The following is an 8,471-nucleotide window of genomic DNA, read 5'->3' as shown; positions in this document are numbered from 1 at the left end:
CTTTACCACCCAGGGACTCTCCACATGCTCATTGTGAGGATGTTCTGAGGTATCCATTCCTATATTTGTGGACTTCACATTTTTCCTGAAATTTTTTTTCTTTTCTATTATGAGCAAAGCTATAATGAAGATCTATGTCCATGTCACTTTGTCAAATAGTTTTTCTAGAACAGTGGTTCTCCAAAGGAATAATACCACCTTGGTGCATTTTAGAATTTATGAGGCTGTGTTTGGTTATTGTTATGATGGGAGGCACTGCTGGTGGTGACAAGGCAGGGCCTAGACTGCCAGTTGTTATGCGGTGTGTGGGACAGCCCTTCACAATGCTGAATTATCCTCATCCTGTACAACTTTCAAGCATTCTATGGAATATTCATGGAGGTGAAAAATCTATTTATAATTATCTGAGCCTAGAACTTAACTCCACCCCTCCCAAACATAATGTATTTCTGGCATAGTTTAATGTCGTATAATCTTCAGGAATGTGACTCTAAATCAAGAGAAATTATACCTAGTGTGACTTGGAACTTTGGCAGGAGTTACTCATCTCTGTGGAGAGTTATGTGAGTGGAGGCAGCGCAGCTCGTGGCATTTGAGTTGCCAGCACAGCACACCTGCATCGGTCTGTGTCTGTAGCCTTTGAGTTCATTGTGATTCTAAGTTTAGGTGCAAGCACCTGACTTCTGTACTTTATTATGTATTCTGGTGTAGTCAGCCTGAACACTGGTATATTCAGACATATGCTATTTTATTATCGGTAACTCCATCTAAAATTGGCTTCTGCGTGTAATGCACAGAGCTAGTTTTCTTATTTTCCAAATGGATAATCATTTGTCCTAATATTATCCATCTATCTCTGAAATCCTTTCCCCACTAAGTCATGAACCTACTTGTAAATCTGTCATTTATAAAACCCTCCTAATGCTTGGATCTGGGTCGATGCCCTGTCTTCCCTCTACTGGTCTATTTGTGTGCTGTTATCCCACTGTTTAAAGTATCTCAACTTAATACTGTGACATCGGAACAATAAAGGTAGGTTTCCAAAATTATTTTGACTCTTTTTGAGCTTTTAATTTTCCATATGAATTAAGGATCTGTTTCCAGTTCCAAGAAAAATTATTTGGGGGTTTTGTTAGAAGTTCTTTGAATTTATAAATTAGTTTGTGGGAAATTATGATCTATTACTATTGAGTCATTTCATTTAGGGATGTATTATTTCTCTAATCAAATGTGGATTATTTACTCAGGAGTAACATTTTATAGTTCTCTCTAAAAAATCCTTCATACCTTTTGCTGGATTTATTCTTACTCATTCATATGTATAATGTTGCAAGTTTCAAATATAGGTAAAAGTACAGAAAATAGTGTAATACACTTGCAAATACCAGTTACCCAGCTTTAACAATTAACTCATATCTATTCCTGTTTCACTTCTCCCCTAGATAATGTTGAAGTTCTTAGACATCACATTCTTTTATCTAAAGACATCATTATGCCTTGTTTGTTTTTATCATAAAGAACACTTTAATAATTTAACACTATCACATTTTCCAAACATATTTTTCTCTTAAAATTAAGCATTAATTCCCAAATATCATTAAATTATCAGATAGTGTTCATATTTCTCCACTGACAATTAATGGTCTCATTCAAAATCCGCATTCTTGGCACCAGCAGTCAGGAAATCAAAAGACAAGTTGCTTTAGAAAAGTCTGCTGTCAGGGGCCTCTTCAGAATGTGAAAGAACAATGATGTCAGTCTAGAGACTAAGACGTACCTGATCCAGGACATAGTATTCTCAGTTACTTGCTATGCATCTGAGAGGTGGACAATGATGAAGGATGACAGAATATGTACTGATGCCTTTGAGTGTGGTGCTGGAGAAGAGCATTGAACGTGCACAAACTGCCGAGAGGGTGAAACCAGTTTGCTCCTTGGAGGCAAGGATTTTGAAACTCAGTCTAACATACTTTGGGCATGTGTCCAGGAGAGACCAGTCCTTGGAAAAGGACATCATGCTTGTTAGGGCAGAGGGTCAGTGCAGGAGAGGAAGACCTTAGATGAGATGGCTTGGCGCAGTGACTGGCAGAGGGGTCAGGTGGGTCAAAGATGGTGAGGTTTGCTCAGGATAGGGCAAAGTTCAGAGCTATTGTTCATAGGGTCACTGAGTTGTAGTTGACTCAAGAACATGAAACAAATGGGTTTTATGGCTAGTTTGTTTGAAGGTCCATATATATATTGTTATTTGCCATCAAGTGGGAACCAACTCATAGCAGACCGTCTGGTGGGTGTTCAGAGGTTGTAAATTGGACTGGAGGAGACTGTCCACCTTTCTCCTAGGGATCCTCCAGTAGATTCAAACCACTTGTCTGTGGGTTTTCGGTATGACTCCTTACACACTGGGCCACCAGAGCCCCTCTAGATACATTACATTGGATTGATATCTTTCTTTAGACTTCTTTTTTTAAGCTTTCCCCCCTTAGCTGCTGTCATGTTGTTAGATGGTGTCAAGTTGACCGTGACTCATAGTAACCCTGTGAACAACAGACCTAAACCTTGCTCTGTACTGTGGCATCCTTACAATCTCTGCCATGTCAAGCCTGTTGTAGTCACTCTATCAGTCCATCTCGTTCAGGGTCTTCCTCCTTGCCACTCACCCTCTACCTGCACATGATATTTTTTCCAAAGGACTGGCCTCTCTTGACAACATGACCAAAGTATAAGAGATGCAGTTTCACCATCCTTTCTTCTAGGGAGCCCCTTGGTTGCCACAGCACCTGTGAAAAGGGCTTGGGATAAAGGGCTAGAGAAAGAAACAGATTCTGAAGCTCACCCTTGACTGCACACACCCCAAAGAAGATAGAATCATGGATGGTCAATTTGTAGCAGTTTCTTCAAGAAAGAATCAAAGTTAAATGGGACATGGATAATCTTGGTGAAGGAGTTGTAACCACTGAAAGAAATAAGAGCAAGAATAATTGTGTAATCTCTGAGAAGCCTTTTTTCCAAAAGAAATTTAAAATATCGTACCAAAAAAACCCAAAAACCCAACTTGAAGAGGAATAATCTGTGTTATTGGTTGTGTAGAGTTAATGGCAAAGGAGGTTATGAGTTGTATTATTTTCAGTGTAACCAAGACAAAGAGGATAGAGATTAAAAATCATTTATGTGAAATGCTTTATATGAATCTTTGAATGACACATAAGAACTAAAAAGTAGCTATCCTTGGTGCTCCAGTGTAGACTGAGCTCTGGTGGAATAGTCCCTAGGGAGTTGTGCTGTTAAACCAAAGCATCTCTCTGGTGGTTCGAATCCACTTACAGCAACTGTAAGGCAGAAAGATGGACAGACTCTTCCCATGTCATTTACAGCTTTGGAAAAAATTCACTGGGGGTTCAACTATGAGTTGGTTCCGACCCAGCAGCAATGAGTTGGAATTTTGAACAGTGTAGATTAAACAGAAAACCAGAAGTTATAGAAAAAAGGCTTCACTTGGGCTCCTCTCACTCATTTGCCATTCTGGGGTTGTTTTTTTTTAATTGAAAATTTCAGTTGTCAAATGCCAACAAACACATAAAGAAACTCAAGATCATTGGCTATTGTTGTTGTTATGTGCCATCGACTCGCCTGCGACTCATAGTGACCCTATGTACAACAACCCTAAACTCTGCATTATCCTGTGCCATTCTCACCATCTCTGACACACCTGCCCTCATTACCCCAGTCACTGAATCAATCCATCTCACCAAGGGTCTTCCTCTCCTGCACTGTCCCTCCACCCTCCCAAGCATGATGTCCCTCTCCAAGGACTGGTCCCTCCTTGCAACACATGTCTAAAGTATGTCAGACAAAGCTTCCAAATCCTTGCCTCCAAGGAGCAGCCTGGCTTCACCCTCTCCAGGACAAACCTGTTCATTTTCCTATTAGTGAGATGCAAATCAAAAGAACACTGGGATATCATTCCACCCCAGCAACAATTGCAAAGTTCAATAAGGCATCAAACAAATGCTGGTGAGGGTGTAGGGAGATTGGAACTTTCACACACTGTTGGTGGGATTATAAAATGGTGCAACCACTTTGGAAAACAGTTTGGAACCTCCTTAGAATGTTGGGAGTGGAAGTACTGTTTGATCCAGCAATTTCACTGTTGTTGTGTCCTGCCAAGTTGGAACCAACCTCTTGCTGACCCTCTAGTGGATATTCAGAGGCAGTAAATGGCACAGGAAGAGATTGCCCATACTTCTCCCAAGGAGTGGCTGATGGATTACAACTGTGTGTCTTTGGGATTACAACATAGCTGCTTACCACTAGGCCACCAGAGCTCTTTTGCAATCCCACTATTAGGCATATATTCCAAAGAAATAAGAGCAGCAACACAAATTGATTTTTGCACACCTGTGTTTATTGCAGCATTCTTTACAATAGAAAATAGTTGTAAATAACCTGTGCCATCAAAAGATAAATAACTAAAGAAACTATGGTACATTCACATAATGGAATATCACTAAATATCATTTAAAATTATCAAGAATTTATGAAATACTAAAGAACATGAATGAAGATAGAAGTAAATTAGGCAGAGTGACAAAGGTCACATAGAAGATCACTATAACTGAAATTTGGGAAAGTTTTGATCTCTAGTATCATGGTCTGGAGGTGGTGGTCTGCAAATCCAAGAGTTCGAAATCCACCAGTGGTTTCACTGGAGAAAGATGGTCAGTTTTCTCCTGTGTGATTTACAGCCTCTGAAAACCTGCTGGAAGGTCAGCCAGGAGTTGGTTCTGACTCACTGGCAGTTGGTTGGCTTTTTTTTTTAATTATGCACAGATAAAACACTCTTGGGTGGTTACCAGTGATGAGAAGGCAGAGAGTAAAAATCAGTAGTTAAATTGAGTGAAGATAAAGGATTCATGCTTAAAGGTTTGGTCAGACATTGTAATCAATTATATTAATTATATTTAACATATACAATAATATTCATCAGAGAGTTGGACAGTGGTGCTGGAGACGAGTGTTGATTATACCATGGACTGGAGAAGGTGAAGCTGGAATGCTCCTTAGAGTCAAGGATTCTGAAGCTTCGTCTGACATACTTTGGGCATGTTGCAAGGAGGGAGGGACTGGTTGGTCCTTGGAGAGGGACATCATGTTTGGCAGAGTGGAGGGGCTGCACAGGAGAGGAAGACCTTCGATGAGATGGATCGATTCTGTAACTGAAGTGGTGGGAATGAGTGCATTTGAGATGGCTAGGTTGGCATAGGATATAGAACGGTGTTTAGGGCTCTTGTACATAGGGTCGGTATGAGTGGCAAGTGACTCGATGGCACATAACAACAACAAATATATATATGAATGATTGGATGAAAACCCAATATGATTTATAAACATACTTGCAAAAAAGATTTAAGAAAAGAAAATTTCAGTCCTCAGTCATATCAAAACAGAGGAGCTCTGGTGGTCTAGTGGGTAAAGAAATGACCTGCCAAACCAAAGGCAGGGGTTTCAAGAACCAGCTGTTCTGTGGGAGAAAGAGGGATAGTCCCCTCCTGTATAATTTATAGCCTCTAAAAAGCCTGCTGGAGGGTCAGCTATGAGTTGGTTCTGATTTGATGGAAATAAGAGAGAAAGTAACCTGGGAACTAATGATGATTTCACATTGGCCAAGCAGATGAGGGTGTGGAGATGTGAGCTTCAGTTTTTGTTGTTGTTGTCAGGTGCCATTGAGTCAACTACAACTCATAGTGACCTTATGAACAATGTTTCTGAACCTTCTCCTATGCTAAACCAACTTCACCATTTCTGATACGCTTGACCCTTATTGCCACAGCCACTGTGTCCATCCATCTCATCCAGAGTCTTCCTCTCCTGTGCTTATCCTGTACCCTTCCAAGCATGATGTCCTTCTCCAAGGACTGGCCCCTGCTGGGGACATGCCCAAAGTATGTGAGTTGGAACTTCAAAATCCTTGCCTCCCAGCAACAACCTCTTTTTACCCTCTCCAGGACAGTCCTATTTATTCTCTTGGCAATCCATAGGGTATTTATTTTCTTCAATTCCACAATTCAAAGACATCAATTCTTCTTCTGTCATTCTCACTCATTGCCTAGCTCTCAGATGCATAGCAAGCAGTTGAGAAGATTATGGCCTGGATCTGGCTCACCTTAGTCTGTAGACTGATATTATTGCTCCTTAGCACTTTGGAGGGTCCCTGACAGCATATTTTTCCAATGCAACTTTTGTTTATTTTCCTGTCTGCTGATAACCAAGCATTTTGATTGTGGATCTGAGCAAGGTGAAATCATTAACAACGTCAGTCTTTTCTCCTCCTGTCAAGATGCTGCCTGTTGACCCGATGGTGAGGATTTTTGTTTTCTTGACATTGAGATGCAATCCATATTAAAGGCTGACTAAATTATTTTATCTCTGCAGTAAACATTTCAAGTCCTCCTCACTTTCAGCAAGCAAAGTTGTGTCATTTGCATCCTCTGGGGATGGATCTTCCTTTGATCTTGATGCCACCTTCTTCTTCATAAAATCTAGCCTTTTGAGCTTCAGTCAGTCACTATTCTACATTTTAAAAAAAATCAAAAAGTGACAGTTAAATTTATCTGGTGTCTTGTCAAAGAGGATGATTTGGGAATGCATATTAGAGGACTTCTAATTCATTTAAAATCAAGCAAATGACTTCTTTCAGAAATTTCTGTTCTTTTGGGAAATGTTGATGTTCTTAAAGACACAGCTGCCTGGAGAATTTGAGTCTCCATTTTTTATTACTAATTATTCTTATTGTTATTAGTTACTATTCTTGAGGGGAGCCCTGGTGGCATAGTGGTCAAGGGTTATGCTGTTAACCCAAAAGCATGTGACTCGGGTCCAGTAGCTGCTCCACGGGAGAAAGATGGGCAGTCTTCTCCCGTGTGATTTATAGCCTCTGAAGACCTGCCGGCTCTTCAGCTGTGAATCAGTTTACTCCTGGGTGTTCTGGTGGCTCTGTAGAGAATCACATTGCCAACACCAATATTGTGCCTCTCTGGGTGTTTGAGTCCACAGTGACTGTGAATTCAAATCCAGCAGCAACTTTGAGGGAGAAAGGTGGGCAATCTCCTGTCTAATTTATAGCCAATAAAAAACCCACCAGGGTAGTCAACTATGAGTTAGTTCTGAATCAATGGCAATGGATTTGAAGTTTTGAGTTTGAATTGTTGTTGTTAATGTGCTGTTGAGTCACCTGCAACTCATATCAATCCTATATACAACAGCTCTGAAGCTTACCCTGTTCTGAGCCAGTCTCACTGACCCCGACACAACTACCCCCCCATTGCCCTAGTCACTGTATCAATCCATCTCATCGTGATCTTCCTCTCCTGCGCTGTCCTGTCCCTCCGCTCTTCTGAGCATGATGTCCTTCTCCAACGACAAGTCTCTCTTGGCCACATGCCCAAAGTATGTGAGATGGAGCTTTAAAATTCTAACCTCCAAGGAGAAACTTGGTTTCGTCCTCTCCTAGACAGACTTATTTGTTTTCTTGTAGGACCATGGTGTGTTCAAGGCTCTTCTCCAGCACCACAACTCAAAGGCATCGATTCTTCTGTCATCCTTAGTCATTGTCCAGCTCTCTGGCGCATTGCAAGTAATTGTGAAAACCATGGTCTGGTTTAGGTGCACCTTAGTCTCTAGACTGATATCATTGCTTCTCAGTACTCTTGAAAGGTCCCTGACAGCAGATTTCGCCAATGCAATTCATCTTTTGATTTCCTGCCTGCTGGTACTAAGAGTGTTGATTGTAGAGCCGAGCAAGCTGTCACTGTTAACAACCTCAGTCTCTTCTCCATCTATCATGGGCTGCCAGTTGGTCTGGTGGTGAGAATCTTTGTCTTCTTGATGTTGCGCTTCAATCCGTATTAAAGACTGCAGCCTTTGACCTTCTGCAGCAAGCGCTTCAGGTCTTCTTCAGCTTCAGCAAGTAAGGTTGTATCATCTACATAACATAGATTGTTGATGAGTCTTCCTCCAATCCTGGTGCTATATTCCTCTTCATAAAGCCAGCCTCCCAAATTATCTGTTCTGCATATAGATTTAAAACGTATGGAGACAGGATGCATCCCTGATGCACTCCTTTCCTAATTTGAACTCTGCTCTGTTCTGAGAGCTGCTTCTAAGTATAGGTTTTGCATAAGCACAATCAATTGTTCTGAGATTCCCATCCTCAAGGTTAGCCACAGTTTATTGTGATTCACACAGTCAAATGCCTTTGCAAAGTCAATGAAACACAGATATTCCTCTGGCACTTTTTGCTGTCAACCACGATCCATCTGACATTGGCAATAATGTCTCAAGTGCCATGACCTTGTCTTTTTAAAAAAATTTATTTATCATTAACTTCAGTGAAAATTTACAGAGACTTTGGATTTCCATTCATTCGTTATTGCACTTTTCTCCCCTTCCAATCCTCCTTCCCAGTTCACTACTCT

This window comes from Elephantulus edwardii, unplaced genomic scaffold (genome assembly GCF_000299155.1).
Source record: "Elephantulus edwardii isolate Elephantulus edwardi_28Jun2011 unplaced genomic scaffold, EleEdw1.0 scaffold00120, whole genome shotgun sequence".
Taxonomy (NCBI): domain Eukaryota; kingdom Metazoa; phylum Chordata; class Mammalia; order Macroscelidea; family Macroscelididae; genus Elephantulus; species Elephantulus edwardii.
This window is presented reverse-complemented; position numbering follows the sequence as displayed.